Genomic DNA, 19,206 nt, shown 5'->3' on the forward strand with positions numbered 1-19,206 from the left:
CTGAAACAGACTAAGGGACCTTTTTAAATGCTTAGGAAGCCTTTGCAGGTGTTTTTTGTTAATTATTCTAATTAACTGAGATAATGACTTTTGTGTTTTTATTGGCTGTAAGCCATAATCATCAACATAACAGAAATAAACACTTGAAATAGATCACTCTGTTTGTAATGACTCTATATAATATAGGAGTTTCACTTTTTGAATTGAAGAACTGAAATAAATTAACTTTTTGATGATATTCTAATTTTGTGAGAAGCACCTGTATATGACGCCAGTACTTCCTCAATGCTTTCCATATGTCATCATCAATGTCTCCTTTGGGGCTCACAATCTATATTCCCTATTAGACTGTCTTTTGTAGTATCTTACACCTCAATCATAATATTTGATGTCTCAAATTGGATTTGGTTATAACAAAACCTATATTACTACTAAAATATGGGCTTTTTGATTACAGGAAAACCTCGACAATGTTGCAGTCTAATCTACTGTTCAGTCATTTCTGATGATTTATCCTGATGTACTGCCTCCTTTATCAATAGGGAAGTGCAGTTTGAGAGCTTAGCTGATTTTTACAGTCTAAGACCACTTAATGTTGAGTACCAGCACAGGTAGCAATTCTTTAAAATCCGCAGAGCCGAAAAATGAATCACCATACCATTCCTTCCCAGTCCTAAAATAGTAAAGACAAGGATATGTCCATAATAGTAAAGTCCCATGTGCAAAACTTCCTCGGCTAAAATGATTTTATTTTATATACAGAGAGAAACAGTTTCCAGGGCATCTACCCAACTCTGAACTTTGCATTTTGACTTATTTCTTGGGCTTGTCTTCACCCCAGGAAGAAGCCGAGAGGCGAAACGTAGAATAAGGTGGGTGCCCTGGAGACTGTTGGTATAAGTGATTAAAAATAAACAGCACGTTTTTGTAAATAGAATAAAATTCCTTTTGCAGAGGAAATGTTGCCCTCGGGTCTTTACTATTGGGGGACACATCCTCATCCTTGAATGGCATAGTGGCCCATGTATTGGCCTTGTGGATTTTAAAGAACTGCTACCTCTTCTGACACTCAGGTGTGAGTGTAAAAATCAAAATTGAAGTGGTCTTTATGTTTTGGGACAGGAAAAGTAGATACTGTAAGTACTTGTATTGTGGGCACCCATTCATAAATGTGATTATTTTTTGCTAGTCCATTTGTTTGGTTTTGCAGCAGGGAGGACTGTAATGATGTGAATAGTGGCTTATTCTGTTGCAGTAGTTAGATATTATCTGCATTTACTACTGTAACAAACAGGTAACAGTGGCTTATAATGGCGCCAAATCACTGGCACAGTCTGAATGAATAAAACCGCAAGAATCTGTAAGTAGCCAGAATAGCTGGAAACATAACTCTGGTGTTTATGATCATTCCCATCTGAACAGTGGAGGCTCCTAGAGAAGCCGATGATAATCAGTGATCCTTATTGATTCCCTAAACATCCACAACCCATAATGTGTCTATGGCATTTAATGTCATGTCACTGGAATGTGAATTTAATGATTTTAAGGTGATTCCTGCTGAATAGATCCCATCTGAAGCCATCGATAGAGTTGAGCCATTGAATCGGAGGGATATGTGTTGTATTTTTATTCCTAACATTCTGGGAACGTAACGAGTCTTTATAAAATATTTATGTTCATTATTATTATTATTATTTAAGTTTCAGTGGGGAAATCTAGAATTATTCTCCGGACGATGTAAGACTTTGGTCTCATTCTTATTCCATCCACATATCAGAGCAATGCAGCAGTATAATCTCTGGATTTCTGTATGAACAGGTATTGAATATGAAATGAAATGATATGACGAGCCATCTGGAATCAGCATTTCACTACATGTGACCTTGTGTAATTTGCCAGATTTTGATGTCTTTACTTAGAAATATTTTGGATAGGGATGAGCGGACCCATGGAAGTTCGGGTTCTGGTACACGTCCAAACTTTATGTCCAAAGTTTGGTCCGGGTAGCAGAACTTTACCTGAACTTGTAACAAAGAAAATGACGGCACTTCCACTATAAGAAATAGGTGTGAACAGGTGCTTACTAAGAGCAGCTACCTCCATATACAATGAAAAAACAAAGTAGCACTCTGTAACGCTGAGTATGTGAATATGAAGTATGATATATGAATAGAATTACTGCTGTAGAAAATAGAAATAAATGAGAAATCTTAGCGCATAAATTGGCCAATTCATGTGTACCTGGTAGCCGCGATAAGGCGTTTCTCCATGTCAGGACCTACCAATGTGAATACCTCTCTAAGGGACATCCGTCTGCTCATGTGTGGGAAAGTAAGATCCTGATGCAATTAAAACCACCTGCGGCATGGGGGTGGAGATTTCTAAGATTTCTCATTTATTTTTATATTCTACAGCAGTAATGCTATTCATATTTCATACTTCATTTTTACACGCGTTAAAATTTTTCAAATATTTTTCATTTATTTCTATTTTCTACAGCAGTAATGCTATTCATATTTCATACTTCATTTTTACACACGTTAAAATTTTTCAAATATTTTTCATTTATTTCTATTTTCTACAGCAGTAATGCTATTCATATTTCATACTTCATATTCACATACTCAGTGTTACAGAGTGCTACTTTGTTTTTTCACTTTACCTGAACTTGAACATGAACCCGAACTTCGGAGCTGGAAAATTCATTCTCTCTCTCCTCCCGAACTGTCCCCAGAACTGCGAACATTAAAACGGCCTTCCAGGAGAAGCCTATGTTCAGATTTCACGTCCGGAACGTACCCCGAACTTTAAAGTTTGGGTCTTCTCATTTCTTATGTCCACTATATATAGCGCCATGGAATCAATGGCGCTATATAAATTAATAATAATAATATGTCTATTTGGATCTGAAGACGAGGTGTGATACCCCAAAATGCGCACTCCATATGACTAATAAGGGATTGAGGCAATTGCAATGTAAACTTGCTCTCTGCATCCTGTTTTTTTGGTGGAGACTCCATAGGCCTCATATCTAAAGAAGCAGAAGTAGCAGGTGAAACTCTATAACTTGTCACTGAGAACTGGATAAAAGATTGAACTATACAGTTATTCCATGAACGATCCATAGAACAACAAATTTCATATATCCACTGTTCAGAAAGAAATGTAATGTGAAGCTTAGGGAGCGGTACTAATATAGAAAAAATAAAATGTATCAGTCCATTCATACCAGTCCTCCATAGATCATGACTATGGCTAAGCCACACATAAAGGTAGCGTTCAATGAAAACATGACTTGTGCTGCCATCTGCTGGAAATGTAACCTATTACATAAGCTTACTGTATTTACTACAAGGTATCACATGAATCTTCATCCATTAAATTGCAAAAGAAGAAATGGCTGGAAAAAACATTGATATTTCTTCATTTTTATTGATAAATCCATTAAAACAGAAGCACGGCAGGAAGGCAAGTACTGCATTGACGCGTTTCGACCTGTGCTGTCTTAGTTGTAACATACAAGCCCATTGCCAACAAATCAGTAAAAACTTTTTGCTACTCCCCCATTGATGACATCCGAACATTAAATATATACAGAACCCATGAAATGTCGAATTTACATTGAACTATGGAAACAAACTTATTAATAAATATACTCATGACCAAGCTTCAAAGCATGTGGAAATCTAATATTTTATTTCATTATCCATGAAGCCTCTTTCTTTAAATTAAACTTCCTCCATTCACCTCCACGCTTGGCTTATTAACCCTTTTGACTCTAAAAAAGCCCAAACAAATCCAAACTCCCCACTTGTTATTCAGAGAAATGTTTAGCAGCATCTCCATTATTATTCTTTTTCTTATCCATATCAGAAATATTTTCAGCTACTCTGCTTCTTAGTTTCCCAATATTACACCCTTTGTACATTAAATCACATTGTGTGCATACAATCGTGTATACTATATGTGGAGTGTCGCAGTTGATGAGATAATTGATATTAAACTTTTTCTTCGATTCTTGTATTCCCAGACATTTGCCTTTCTTGGTGACAACTCCAAAACCTTGTTTGAGATTTTTTTTGTAATAATCTTGGTTCAAAATGCGCATGTCTTTTACAAAAACTCTTTTGATTGCATCGTATTGTTTGCTACTTGCAGTAGAGAAAATTGTGTTTACTGTTGTTGTTTAGAATTATTTTAGTTATTTTTTTCTCCCATATAAAAACTTATCTCGTTTTGTTTTTTGAATCATCTAAGAATTTTCTATGATGGCCTCTATTAATCTGTGTTTAGAAAAGAGAAATGTGTCAGAGCAAAACTCTGTTCGTTCCCACCATTTCTCCATATGGTATTGCTCATTGCTCAGATTGTATGTTTGGGGTGACGACTGTCAGCTCCTAAGATAGTTTTGCCAGAACAGGGTTTCCTACAGATGTTGGTATGAATTTTATGTTGATCAGCATTCCCAAACACAGAATAAATCCATGATTGGAATTTGATCAGTGAGGCCAGAATTGGTAAATCATAAATTTGTAATGATTATATATTGCATGAAGTCTGGTAACCCACACCATAAGTAAATCATCTATGAAACCTTACCAGACTAATCAATCAACAAATGGATTGGTTGGAGAACAGATATATGTCTCCTCCCATGATTCGTCATAGAACACTGCCAGAGATGGCGAGAAGTTTGATCCCATCGGGGCACCTTGAGTTTTTTAATAATATTCTCCATCAAACATGAAGAAATTATGTTGAAGTAAAAACCCAACAGACGTTAGAACAAATGATTTGATCTCTCCGGAATATAATTACTGTACGTTGCGAGATGGTGAGAAATAGCAGCAAGTGCTAAGTGATGGGGAATACAGGAATACAAATTAATTATATTAATGGAAAGAAATGACTTGTCAATGGTCCACTGAGATCCATCCAGGCTGGTTAGACCCTCAGGTTAGATAACCTGGAATAACATGAACCAGGGGTTGCAGATAACCATCAACCAAGTAGAATAGCCGGACTTATTTCCAATATTAATAAGAAAAAGACAATACTTCTGGTGCTGCTGAACAATTTAACATTTTTGTGAAAAACATGCATAGAGATTGGATTTTTGGGGCCTTTTTTTAGATTTGAAAGGTTTAATAAGCCCAAACGTGGAGGTGATTGGAGGAAGTTCCTTTTAAAGAAGGAGACATAATGGATAATTACATTAAATAGTAGATTTATACATAGTTTTACATTTTTCATGGTTTTTGGTATATTTATTAATAAGTTTGTTTCCTTCTTTTTGTTATGGTCTGATGTAAATTCGACATTTCATGTGTTCTGCATATATTTAATGTTCTGATGTCATCAATGGGGGAGTAGCAAAACATTTTTTTATCATTTGTTGGCATTGAACTTGTGTGTTAGGACTAAGGCCATACAGGTCGAAACGTGTGAACGCTATACTTGTCGGACACAGACAGTAGAGGGCCCTGTGCAAGAACAGTATATGAGCCTTTTACAGTCCAATAGCTCTTCATAATGCACAGTTCCACCTGCTTTGGAGGTCCCCTTAACTCCTGTGCCCCAGTCCAGCTGCACAGGTTGCACCAATGATATGTCCACCCCTGCTTCCTGCCATGCTGTTGTTTTAATGGATTTATCAATAAAATTAAGAAATTTTAAGAGATTTTCCAGCCATTTTTTCTTTTGCAATTGGTTTGCCTGTATAGTCAACGGGCTAGCTGGAAGTCCCACATATATTATGCGGCAGTGGAGCTACTGAACTGGCCAACCTTTTTCTTTGCTTCAATTGCGTTTTCGTTCATTTAGCACAAAGTGTAAAGTTTCTAAGCTTAAAGTTTGTATGATACTTAGCTGCAGGTTGAACAATTAATAGTGTTCTCCTAAGATTCATGATAAAGATATACAGCTCCCTTTCTTGTACACACTTTGTTCTCAGACTCCCATTGCTATAGATTTGTAGGGTGAAGCGAATGGTTCTTTGGAAGAGGCTGAACCATTCATGTCTCTCTGCATTTACTGGCAATGGACAATGGTGTGATCTTGTGCCCAAGGTAAACTTTGAAAGCTGCTGGATGGGTGAGCAGGCTATACATTGATCCATATACTATAGATTTTTGCCACATTCTCAAGAAATCTTTTATTATATTAGCACATACCATACTGGTGTAACGTGGCATGGGGTGGTAGCCGTGGGCGAGGTACTCGTCTCTTGCAGCCCGGCATATTTCATGAAGGTGGGGGTCCTAGCTGCGTGTATGGACTTATGCTGTGAGGGCGCTAGGCCCATGAAGGCCGCATGTAACCAATGATGCTGGTTTGCCAGGACCAGATGTTTCACAGTTCAATGATGGAGACCACCATTCAAAAATGAACTTTTTATTAAACAGGAACTAGGGATTATATACAGTAGATAACTGACACATATCTTTTCATGGAATCCTAGAATGTTAGCGTTGGAAGGGACCTCCAGGGTCATCTGGTCCAACCCCCTGCTCAATGCAAGATTCACTAAATCGTCTCAGACAGATGTCTGTCCAGCCTCTGTTTGAAGACTTCATTGAAGGAGAACTCACCACCTCTCGTGGCAGCCTGTTCCACTCATTGATCACCCTAACTGTCAAAAAGTTTTTTTTCTAATATCTAATCTGTGTCTCCTCACATTCAGTTTCATCCCATTACTTCTAGTCTTTCCTTGTGAAAATGAGAACATTTTCCACACACAGTCTCCTTCCTCTTCTCTCTCTTGTCCTCTATGTTTACTTTTCCTCTTTACTTCACCACAGCCCAGCTCAGTACAACAGTCCAGTGTATAAGAGTCCTATGCTCAACCTTTATCCCTTAGGGGAGCTACTTTGCCAGTATGGCCGGTACTTATCTCTTCCGTGTCTGATGCTCTGGACCTCCTGCCCGGGGTACTTTCCTCATCTTATGTCCTCTGTCCCGTTTAGGCCCGTTACCTCTTGAGTTGTAAACTCTTGGCCGTTGTCACGGGTATACCATGACAGAGAGGAGCAGAAGACCGTAGTGTCTGATTTCACATACTCCTGCACTGATTAGAAGCACTTCATCATCATATTAAACAGTGCAGGTTTCTGCTGGCAGTGCAGGGGTTAATTCGTACACTTGCATACAGTTTTTGATTGTCTCAAACATTTTAGAGAACTAACCGCAGATCTTCTGTACATATCGCTTGTGCAAATCCTTCTGTCTCCTCATGTAATCCCAGATAGACTGGATGATGATAAGATCGGGGCTCTGTGGGGCCATATTTATCCCTTCCAGGACTTCTTGCTTTTTTTTACCTTGAATGTAGTTCATAATGGCCGGGTCTATGATTTACCAGAGTTAGTGATGGAGCAGCGGGGGATTGGTTCCTGCTCCACTACAGTTTTTAGACCTATCTCCATTTTGAAAATAAAGATACAGATAAGAGCAGCACCTGCCTGTAGATACCGCCGGGCCCTTTCCCCTCAGGGCTGTTTCTCAGTTGCACCCCTCTACGACCGCAATCGTAGTGCCTCTGATGGAAACACTGTAAGGTGGGGTGTATTCAATATACAGTACAGACCAAAAGTTTGGACACACCTTCTCATTTAAAGATTTTTCTGTATTTTCATGACTATGAAAATTGTACATTCCCTCTGAAAGCATCAAAACTATGAATTAACCCATGTGGAATTATATAATTAACAAAAAAGTGTGAAACAACTGAAAATATGTCTTATATTGTAGGTTCTTCAAAGTAGCCACCTTTTGCTTTGATGACTGCTTTGCACACTCTTGGCATTCTCTTGATGAGCTTCAAGAGGTAAGTCACCGGAAATGGTCTTCCAACAATCTTGAAGGAGTTCCCAGAGATGCTTAGCACTTGTTGGCCCTTTTGCCTTCACTCTGCGGTCCAGCTCACCCCAAACCATCTCGGTTGGGTTCAGGTCTGGTGACTGTGGAGGCCAGGTCATCTGGCGTAGCACCCCATCACTCTCCTTCTTGGTCAAATAGCCCTTACACAGCCTGGAGGTGTGTTTGGGGTCATTGTCCTGTTGAAAAATAAATGATGGTCCAACTAAACGCAAACCGAATGGAATAGCATGCCGCTACAAGATGCTGTGGTAGCCATGCTGGTTCAGTATGCCTTCAGTTTTGAATAACTCCCCAACAGTGTCACCAGCAAAGCACCTCCACACCATCACACCTCCTCATCCATGCTTCACGGTGGGAACCAGGCATGTAGAGGTAGAGTCTATCCGTTCACCTTTTCTGCGTCGCACAAAGACACGGTGGTTGGAACCAAAGATCTCAAATTTGGATTCATCAGACCAAAGCACAGATTTCCAGTGGTCTAATGTCCATTCCTTGTGTTCTTTAGCCCAAACAATTCTATTCTGCCTGTTCTTAGCAGTGGTTTCCTAGCAGCTATTTTACCATGAAGGCCTGCTGCACAAAGTCTCCTCTTAACAGTTGTTGTAGAGATGTGTCTGCTGCTAGAACTCTGTGTGGCATTGACCTGTTCTCTAAAGCCCCTGTCTCACATAGCGAGATTGCTAGCGAGATCGCTGCTGAGTCACGGTTTTGGTGACGCAACAGCGACCTCACCAGTGATGTCACTATGTGTGACACTTTGCAGCGATCAGGCCCCTGCTGTGAGGTCCATGATCGCTGAAAAATGTCCTGGACCATTTTTTGGTCTTTGCCCTCCTGCTGGTCAGCACACATCGCTGTGTGTGACCAGCGGGACCAGCGATCAGGCTGGTAACCATGATAAACAGCGGGTTACTAGGGGAACACGCGCACTTAGTAACCCACTGTTTATCATGGTTACCACTCTGCTACGGTGAGCGGTAAACTCCCGCTCACCGTAGCAGAGTGGTAACCATGATAAACAGCGGGTTACTAAGTGCGCATGTGCCCCTAGTAACCCGCTGTTTATCATGGTTACCAGCCTGCTCCTGCTTCAGCAGGCTGGTAACCAGGAGCAGGACATCGTGAAAAGATTCTTTCCACGATGTCGCTGCTCCCCTGATCGCTGGTGAGCCTGCCTGTTTGACAACTCACCAGCGATCACATAGCGACGCAGCAACGATCCCTGACAGGTCGTATCGTTGTCGGGATCGCTGTAGCGTCGCTAAGTGTGACGGGGCCTTTATCTGAGCTGCTATTAACCTGCGATTTCTGAGGCTGGTGACTCGGATAAACTTATCCTCAGAAGCAGAGGTAACTCTTGGTCGTCCTTTCCTGGGGCGGTCCTCATGTGAGCCAGTTTCTTTGTAGCGCTTGATGGTTTATGCAACTGCACTTGGGGACACTTTCAAAGTTTTCCCAATTTTTCGGACTGACTGACCTTCATTTCTTAAAGTAATGATGGCCACTCGTTTTTCTTTACTTAGCTGCTTTTTTCTTTCCATAATACAAATTCTAACAGTCTATTCAGTAGGACTATCAGCTGTGTATCCACCTGACTTCTGCACAACACAACTGATGGTCCCAACCCCATTTATAAGGCAAGAAATCCCACTTATTAAACCTGACAGGGCACACCTGTGAAGTGAAAACCATTTCCGGTGACTACCTCTTGAAGCTCATCAAGAGAATGCCAAGAGTGTGCAAAGCAGTCATCAAATCAAAAGGTGGCTACTTTGAAGAACCTAGAATATAAGACATATTTTCAGTTGTTTCACACTTTTTTGTTAAGTATTTAATTCCACATGTGTTAATTCATAGTTTTGATGCCTTCAGTGTGAATGTACAATTTTCATAGTCATGAAAATACAGAAAAATCTTTAAATGAGAAGATGTGTCCAAACTTTTGGTCTGTACTGTACATGGGAGATACACACCCTCATTACCCCTGGGGAGCCCTCACTACAGATAGCAGTATATGGATGTGCACAGTGTATAAAGCTCAAGCTCCATGTGTCGCCTTATGCTGGTCGGATATAACCTAGAGAAGTGGATGGAGACCGGAGAGGTCAAATCTGTGCATATGACTCCATATCAGACCTCTGTGCAGCAAAGGCTGGATGATGGAAGGACCCTGCCAGAAGCTTACATAGAAATCATGGGGCCCCATAGCAGAAGTTCTAATTGCCCCACATGCCTCCCCCCAAAAAAATCTATATATATTTGGTGGGGTCACAGAAGGGCATTACACCTTGTACAATTCAGGGTGTATGAGAGCTTAGTGACGCACCCGGTAAGAGCAGTAATGTGAGACGACTGTCACAGGTGTGTCAGATGTGACAGACAGTTCCACTGCAGTTGGTTGCAGGGGATCTCTTCATTTGGCATTGCAGACACCTTCTTAGAAGCTGTCTCACTCTATGACCCAGCGGCTACCTCCCTCCAGCTCTGATTAACCCGCTGGCCTGGATGTTTAAATACTTTCATTCTGCTATAGTTGAATCTCGCCAGACTGCAAATGGAAAGGCGCAGCATCGCCTGAGCAGCAGAAGGTGGCAGCTGTCTAGAAATTGTGAGACCAGACAGAGAAAGGGCCCCCTAAATAGCAGAACAACTACAGCTGAAGTTAGGGACCTTTCAAGATGTCCTGAGAGTAGTGGGTGTGGGTTTAGAGGTAGTGAGACCTCCAATAACTCAGGTTTAGAGGCCCATACAAACGACCCAATAGAGTACGGGACATTACGGAGTCAAACCGGACCTTAGATACCAGGGCATGTGAGTCACACTGCTGTATTGACAGCTGGGAGCGGGGGAGGTCTGACAAGGTTACGACTGACGGCTGGGAGTGGGGGAGGTCTGACAAGGTTACGACCCGGAAATGTGACTTGATGAAGTCAGTGACAATGACGGATGGTAGGTCCCTAAGGAATGGGCTAATGTCAATGACTAATGTTCCAGGGGCTGGACAGCGCAATTGTCAAGTACATGGTCTCGGTGTGAGCTGTGAATATTATGTGTTCAACTCCAAAAGTTTGAACAGAGGGGGGGGGATATGTAATGCAGCGGCTTGCGGCATTACTGTAATGGTCCAGGGTGTGTTTTGGCTGACCATGTACCTCCCCCTCAGGTGACTGATCACATGACTGTGACATCAGCACAGGTCCTGTGCACACAGAAGGTCTGATCACATGACTGTGACATCAGCACAGGTCCTGTGGGTGCACTGGAGGATATATAAACCCTGGTAGTTTTGAGACAGAGTGTGAAAGGCGTGAGACCTGTTCGCTGTGTGGGACACTGTTAGAGTGTGAGGCCTAGTGAGGCCTAGTGAAGCCTGTTGAAGCCTGAAAGGCAGAGGCTGGATCCTTATGTGTAAGAGATGCCAGTAGCCTTGGAGGGCAAGAGGCTTGGAAGACAAGAGTCCTGGAAGGCAGAGGATGGATGTTATGTGTGTAAACATGCCAGTAGCCTTTGAAGGTACGAGGGCTGGAGACCCCCATCTGGGAAGCCGTAAAGCCACAGCTGTGGCAGAACAAATCTGAAGAAGCTAAAACCCGGCAAAGGTAAAACACTGCTTGATGTGGACATTTATATTGTTACCTTGCTGAAGGCTGTATCTGGAGCCAAGTGGACATTTCTGTCACTGGAAAGGCTCTTGGACATTATATGTATAATATGTCGGTGAGCCACTGAGATGGACTCTGTTATAAGCAGTTATGAAGTGTAATAAACTGCTGAATTGTGAAATACTGGAAAACGTGGCTGGTGTGCTTTAATTGACCCGGTGAAGCGAGTGTTCCCCAGCATGATGACTAGCGCTGCCTTACAGAGATTAGAGACGACCCCTGTAAGAGCGGTTAAGTGAGGGGACGTGTCATTACACCATGTATTATTCAGGGTGTATGAAAGCTTAGTGACACCCCCTGTAAGAGCGGTAATGTGAGGGGACGTGTCATTACACCGTGTACTATTCAGGGTGTATGAGAGCTTAGTGATGACCCTGTAAGAGCAGTTATGTGAGGGGATGTGTTACTAAACTGTGTACTATTCAGGGTATATGAGAGCTTAGTGACCTCCCTGTAAGAGTGGTAATATGAGGGGACGTGTCATTACACTGTGTACTAATCAGGGTCTTTGAGAGCTTAGTGACGCCCCCTGTAAGAGCGGTAATCTGAGGGGACGTGTCATTACACCGTGTACTATTCAGGGTATGTGAGAGCTTAGTGATGACCCTGTAAGAGCAGTAATATGAGGGGATGTGTTACTACACTGTGTACTATTCAGGGTATATGAGAGCTTAGTGACCCTGTAAGAGCGGTAATATGAGCGGACGTGTCATTACACCATGTATTATTCAGGGTGTATGAGAGATTAGTGATGCCCCCTGTAAGAGCAGTAATGTGAGGGGATGTGTCATTACACCGTGTACTATTCAGGGTATATGAGAGCTTAGTGACCCCCCTGTAAGAGCGGTAATGTGAGGGGATGTGTCATTACACCATTTACTATTCAGGGTGTATGAGAGATTAGTTATGACCCTGTAAGAGCGGTAATGTGAGGGGATGTGTCATTACCCATATACTGTTCAGGGTGTATGAGAGATTAGTGACGCCCCCTGTAAGAGCGGTAATTTGATGGGACGTGTCATTACACCATGTACTATTCAGGGTGTATGAGAGATTAGTGACGCCCCCTGTTAGAGCGGTAATGTGAGGGGATGTGTCATTACACCGTGTACTATTCAGGGTGTATGAGAGATTAGTGATGACCCTGTAAGACCGGTAATGTGAGGGGATGTGTCATTACACCGTGTACTATTCAGGGTGTATGAGAGATTAGTGATGACCCTGTAAGACCGGTAATGTGAGGGGATGTGTCATTACACCGTGTACTATTCAGGTTGTATGAGAGATTAGTGACTACCCAGTAAGAGCGGTAATGTGAGGGGATGTGTCATTACACCGTGTACTGTTCAGGGTGTATGAGAGATTAGTGATGATCCTGTAAGAGCGGTAATGTGAGGGGATGTGTCATTACACCGTGTACTATTCAGGGTGTATGAGAGATTAGTGACCCCCGCCCTTGTAATAGTGGTAATGTGAGGGGACGTGTCATTACACCATGTACTATTCAGGGTGTATGAAAGATTAGTGATGCCCCCTGTAATGGTGGTAATGTTAGGGGATGTGTTACTACACTGTGTACTATTCAGGGTGTTTGAGAGATTAGTGATGCCCCCTGTAAGAGTGGTAATGTGAGGGGATGTGTTATTACTCCATGTACTTTTCAGGGTGTATGAGAGCTTAGTGATGGCCCTGTAAGAGCAGTAATGTGAGGGGACGTGTCATTACTCCGTGTACTATTCAGGGTGTATGAGAGCTTAGTGACTACGCAGTATGAGAGCTTAGTGACTACCCTGTAAGAGCGGTAAAGGCGGCCATATTGGAAATGACACAATAACTGCTCCTATCACGTTTCTCTCTGTGGACGCCTCTCTACAGGGAATTCTCCTTCTTCATGAATGTTCTCTGGAGGATCTGATCACCGGGGGCGTCCATGATATTGTGGTCCTGACGGCGGAGGGCTGGATTGTAGCAGATCCACCATCCCCCTCTGTGTGGCATCCAGTGTATCCAGGCCAGGCAATGCTCTGTGAGCTGAATAGTTCTCAGCTGTTCTGACACATTTTAGCAAACCCTCTTATATAACAATTGTTCTCTGGTTTAGAAAACCCATTCTTCTATGTCCTTTTTGAAAATTCTGAGGTAATAGAGGAGGAACCTGATCAATGTTCTCATTAATTAGCCTAAATGGAGGAAGGCAACAGCATCTCCTGCTCCGGACCCGACACTCCCAGGAATCAGAGCAATTGGCTGATTTATCACCGTAGGATAGTGACGATATCGGGGGGTTCATCCAGCTTTATCTCATGTGTGATAGTGATTCCCCAACACATCATGGGGTCAGGATTTCCCTAGTTTTGCACCGGGGATGGAATTATTCTCTGCCCTGAGGAACACTGAGGAAATCCTGACACCACGATGTGTTGGGGCCGTGAGAACTGGAGTTTGGGAGACACTGCTGTATGTGGCCACAGGACATAGGGGGCAGTATAATAATGACTACATGGACGAGCAATGGAATAAAGACAAGCACAATGATATAGGGGGTAAAATAAGATTTTATTCATAGATGGGTTATTATATATTATAGTATCATGTATATGTGTAAATTATTCATCTATCAGACTAAACCTATTTATGGGCCGTGTTGATCCAGAGGAAAGCGAAAACCCCCTGTGAGGAATAAGCCAATTGTCCTCATATCAGGGGGGAAAATTCCTTCCTGACCCCAAATATGGCGATCAGAACGAATCCCAGGATCAAGAACTGACACCTAACCTGTGTGATGTGTCATGCTAGTAAAAAAATCATTTTTATTCATTTGAACTAATTATTGCTTATATTTGTGGGAACTATTTTTTTTAACTAAGAAAATGTTATTTTGTTTTTTTAGAATTTTTTTCTTACTCTACTAGTGTGTGAATCTAATTATTAATCTATTATACTAAACCTATTTGAGGCCGTGTAGATCCAGAGGAAGGCGAAAACCCCCTAAGTGGGCCAATTGTCCTCAAAATAGGGGGAAAAATTCCTTCCTGACCACAAATATGGCGATCAGATTAAATCTCAGGATCAAAAGCCGATCTATGTACTATATCTATGTGCCGAAATGTACTGAGTGCTATGTGTGTGCCTATACTGATCATGTAGTGTGTGGGCCTATACTGATCATGTAGTGTGTGGGCCTATACTAATCATGTAGTGTGTGTGCCTATACTGATCATGTAGTGTGCGTGCCTATACTGATCATGTAGTGTGTGTGCCTATACTGATCATGTAGTGTGTGGGCCTATACTGATCATGTAGTGTGTGGGCCTATACTAATCATGTAGTGTGTGTGCCTATACTGATCATGTAGTGTGCGTGCCTATACTGATCATGTAGTGTGCGTGCCTATACTGATTATGTAGTGTGTGTGCCTATACTGATCATGTAGTGTGTGTGCCTATACTGATCATGTAGTGTGGGGCCTATACTGATCATGTAGTGTGGGTGATGTTATGTGTGATGGGTGCTTTACTTACCAGGCCTGTGCTAAGGTGAGTTCAGGGATAATGGCCGCTCCGTACATTCTGCTGCTCCAGGATTATTGTTCCTGAACTCACCAGATTGAAACTTAGCACAGGCCGCTCCTGTGGTAGAAGATCTTCGGGCTGGAGGGATGTCAGATGCCAGCCCAGGATTGGAGGAGGCCAAGTCAAGGGTCTGGGGCAGCAAAACAATGGCAGTGGTCCGGCATATAGAAGGTATAGCGAGAGCTGATGTTGAAGGGCAGCCGAGGTGACGTACAGCATCAGAGACGAGGAATGGGTCAGGAGGCATGGAGTTCTGGGCAGTTGGCACGGGCTCATCCTGCAAGAGATAAGAGGAAGGCATGAAATCTTCTGTCTACTGGATCTTCTGTTATTAGGGGAATGGTCTTTATAATGAACCATTCCGCTATGTAACATCAGATACAATGTACTGATATAATCAGTGTCCTGTGTGGACAGCGATCACACACCAGATGGTCGTGGATTCTTTCACAGTCCAGATCTTTTCAACCACCTAAGAAAAACAGAGAAAACATCATTGCTAGAAAAGTGAAAAAAGACAAGATGGATGATGATTACCACAATGTGAGAACACTTGATTGGAGTTATCCCCAGATGATGAGATCCTTACCAGGCCCAACTTGGTCACACGTACGTAAATCCGGCCACGGGGTGAAGGACTGTATGCTCCGGGCACTGCAGATGATGGTTCTCCAGAGCTTGCCTAAATGGTGTAAATTGCGGCTCCGCTCTCCTTTCCTCCAGATCCTCCCAGCCGATGGTGTTAAAGAATGGATGTTCTCGGATGTTCCCGCTTACACCCAGGTGCATCTGAGGGTCTTTGCACAGCAGCTTCTTGATGAGATGTTTCACATCAGCATCAAGCCAAGATGGAAATTTTGGCTTTTCGTTGATGATAGCTTTGTAAGCCATTTGCTTGACGGGGCCATTGTAAAATGGGGATCGTCCTGCTGCCATCCTGGACACCACGATCCCCAGGCTCCACTAGTCCACTGCTGCGCCGTATCGTTTTCTACGAAACACCTCAGGGGCCATGTAGTGGAAAGTGCCCGTCACTCCAGAGATGTTTTTGGAGGATGTAACGCCATCTTGGGCAAGCCCAAGGTCGATGATACGGATGTGGCCATCTGCATCCTGCATGATATTATCCAGCTTTATGAACTCTGCAATGAAAGAAGACAACAAAATAAGAAATCTGTCCAGTGATACAAGAAATGGAAAATGGGTCACTGCCATTTCAGGTAGAATAGGCGGCAGGACATCAGAAAAGCTGGGGGCCATATCTCTACGATGCAAAGGGGACAGAGAGAAGCAGGAAAGTTCTGCTTACCGGTGGACAATGTTGTGTCCGTGGAGGAACTGGAGACGACATACAATCTCTGCTGTGTAGAATCTAGTGGAGAAAACAGGTGCAGTATCAATGTCATCACATCCTACGCTAGCAATCCCCAAATACCATGGCACCCCACCTCCTGCACCCAGCACCCTAAATATATGCCCTGCAACCTCTTACATAGCTGCACCCTGACCTCAGGTTTTTGCCTTCTCCTTAGTTCCCTTTTAGGTACATTCTCCACTTTCTCACCTGACATTGCCGATGTTCAGGCAGCCGCACATCCTGATCAAGTCCTCCAGGCTGCCACCGGACAGATACTCCGTGATGAAATAGGCGCTGTGCAGAGACTGGTGTGCGGCATAGAGGTGGCATAGGAATGGGCAGTCTCTGGCCGCCAGGAGTATCCGCCGCTCTCTTATGATGGTGTCCTCATTGTCCTCTTTTTTGGTGATCATTTTGACGGCCACATTGATGTTACGGCCGGGGACAGATGCCAGGACCACCTGAAAAAGACAAATGAAGAATATTTGGAAGGTGTCTGCAGGGGGTGGAAGGGATCTGGATTTTCTACTACACAAGACACATGAGTGAACTGAGTGGTCGCTCAGTCTGCTGGTAACCAGGTCCATGTAGAGCAGCAAATCTATGCACATAATGCACTGCCTGCTTCATGGATGGGCTATGGAGAGGTCTTAAAAAATAATCATCATTTTTATGTCATAAATCAATAATACACATGAAAATAAAGAACTGTATAATAAATATAATCATAGCAACCAGCTTTTTTCTCTACCAGGACTGATTTTTCATTTTCAAAAATTCTCAATTTCCGATTAAAATCTGTATTCAGTGATAACAGATTGTTACATAACTGAGATAGGAGGTGACGGTGCTGATAATATTCTATGTAGAAGGGAAGGAGAAGGATGAGGGAGGAGTATTGCATTTAGCTCCTCCCCCTTCCTCCCTCCCCCACTACAGCAAACAATATATTGGGATCTAAAAAAACCTTCAGGTTTCAAATAAATAAAAAATATGTAGGACTTACTTTGCCAAAGGCACCCCTACCCAAGACCTGGTGGATGTTGAAGCGGCTGATGTCAAGCCTGGCATAGGGGCTGGAAGGTCCAGGGTTTCCGCTGCCTCCAGATGTTGGCTCCTCCAATCCGTTGTTGGCTCCTCTCCTCTTCTTCGTGATCTTCTTGAATCCGGTCACGCTGTCCTCTTCTCTCTTCCTCTTCTTCTTCACCTCACTTTCTCTGTGTCCAGTAGACGCCATTCTCAGTAATATCTTCCAGTCTGTAGACTTCCGTCCGATCACTTCAGCCGACAGTTGAAAGCAAACGGCAGTTGGTCGTGTGCAGGTGATGTCAGAGGTGATGGAACCTCAGGTGGCCCCTGCCAGGCAGCGGCTCATGGCCTGCTCTGCCCTATACACTGATGTGGGCATCATGGGTGACAGTTTAGATTCCAGATAAACGGCAGAGAACTTCATGGCGACTTCTAGTGTTGTTTTTCATTATGTTATTAATCCCTATATGTGTTTCATCATTGTTCCATTTTACAACTTACATTTTTTTGCCCTCTAAAGTTATTATTTTTGCAGTTTTTCACCTTTCTTAACATATTTATTCCATATCACAATTTCCTTTATCTTATCAATTTCTCCCACGTGTCTAATCCACCAAAGTGTTGCAAACCATATACACCCAGTGGCACCCAGCTGGCATGTATAGTATACACTGAGCTGTAAACTCTTCCTGCGCTGTTATATACTCTGTATAACCAACACTTTCTACCAATTATTACCTCTTATCATTATCAGCAAAAGTGTCCCCATAACAGCACCAGTCATGGTGCCCAGCAGAGAAATTGAGATGGGATAATTTAATTTGCCATAAAAAGTTTTAAATCAGACCGGACAGGTTTAATTGGCAGTTAAATGTATAGTGTGTATGGAGTCCTATAACGCTATTGTACTGTGTATGTGGGTACTGTGTGCGGGGGATACATGGTGGCACAGTCACTTATACAGAGGTCCTGACTGGCACTGGTATAAGGCACTCTGGTTGGGGCTGGTCTGCCATTTGCACCATGTAATGAGCATGTGGCCGGCTGTGGATGATGATGTTATGTAGTCACAGTGGCTAGTGTTATTCCATGTGTACTAAACATGAAGGGTGTTATATGTGCCCTGATATAGAATACACTATGTATGAAGACAGGAATATGGGGATATTGGGGACGTATATAATAAAGCCATCAGGGATATATTTAATACAGGTTGTACCGTTACCAATGGCCGATTACATGTGATATACAGTAATCCCACCACAACCCTAGGGAAGGACAGGTCACTGCTGTACTTTATACCTTATTATAACTCAGCTCCGGGGTCACTGAAATCTTCTTCTTCCTCCTCTTTAAAATGTCGCTTTTATTTCTATTATTTACAGATAACTCAAACAAATCCCCATGAATGAAAATCCCCAGTTATTACTGCTTCTTTGTGCATTTATATCACATTCTCAGGCAGTGAATACACCGTATCATTTACTGCTGCATATACAGGTGGATTCAGGGGATCAGCAGGATAAGGAGGTTTTTTTAGTAACAGTGCGGTCATCTTCTGAGGATCTCCTACATCCACTATTAGGCTGCGCCACCATAGCTGTAATCAAGGTTACCTGGTTAGGGGCCCACTCAGAGGTTTCGCCTTCCCCCCTGAACCAAGCCCCTTGCTACTCCTCTGGGTACATTGTCACCTTTAGGCCACGAC

The sequence above is a fragment of the Phyllobates terribilis genome, unplaced genomic scaffold (genome assembly GCF_046119375.1).
Source record: "Phyllobates terribilis strain yellow unplaced genomic scaffold, ASM4611937v1 Scaffold_12__6_contigs__length_324123572, whole genome shotgun sequence".
Classification (NCBI taxonomy): domain Eukaryota; kingdom Metazoa; phylum Chordata; class Amphibia; order Anura; family Dendrobatidae; genus Phyllobates; species Phyllobates terribilis.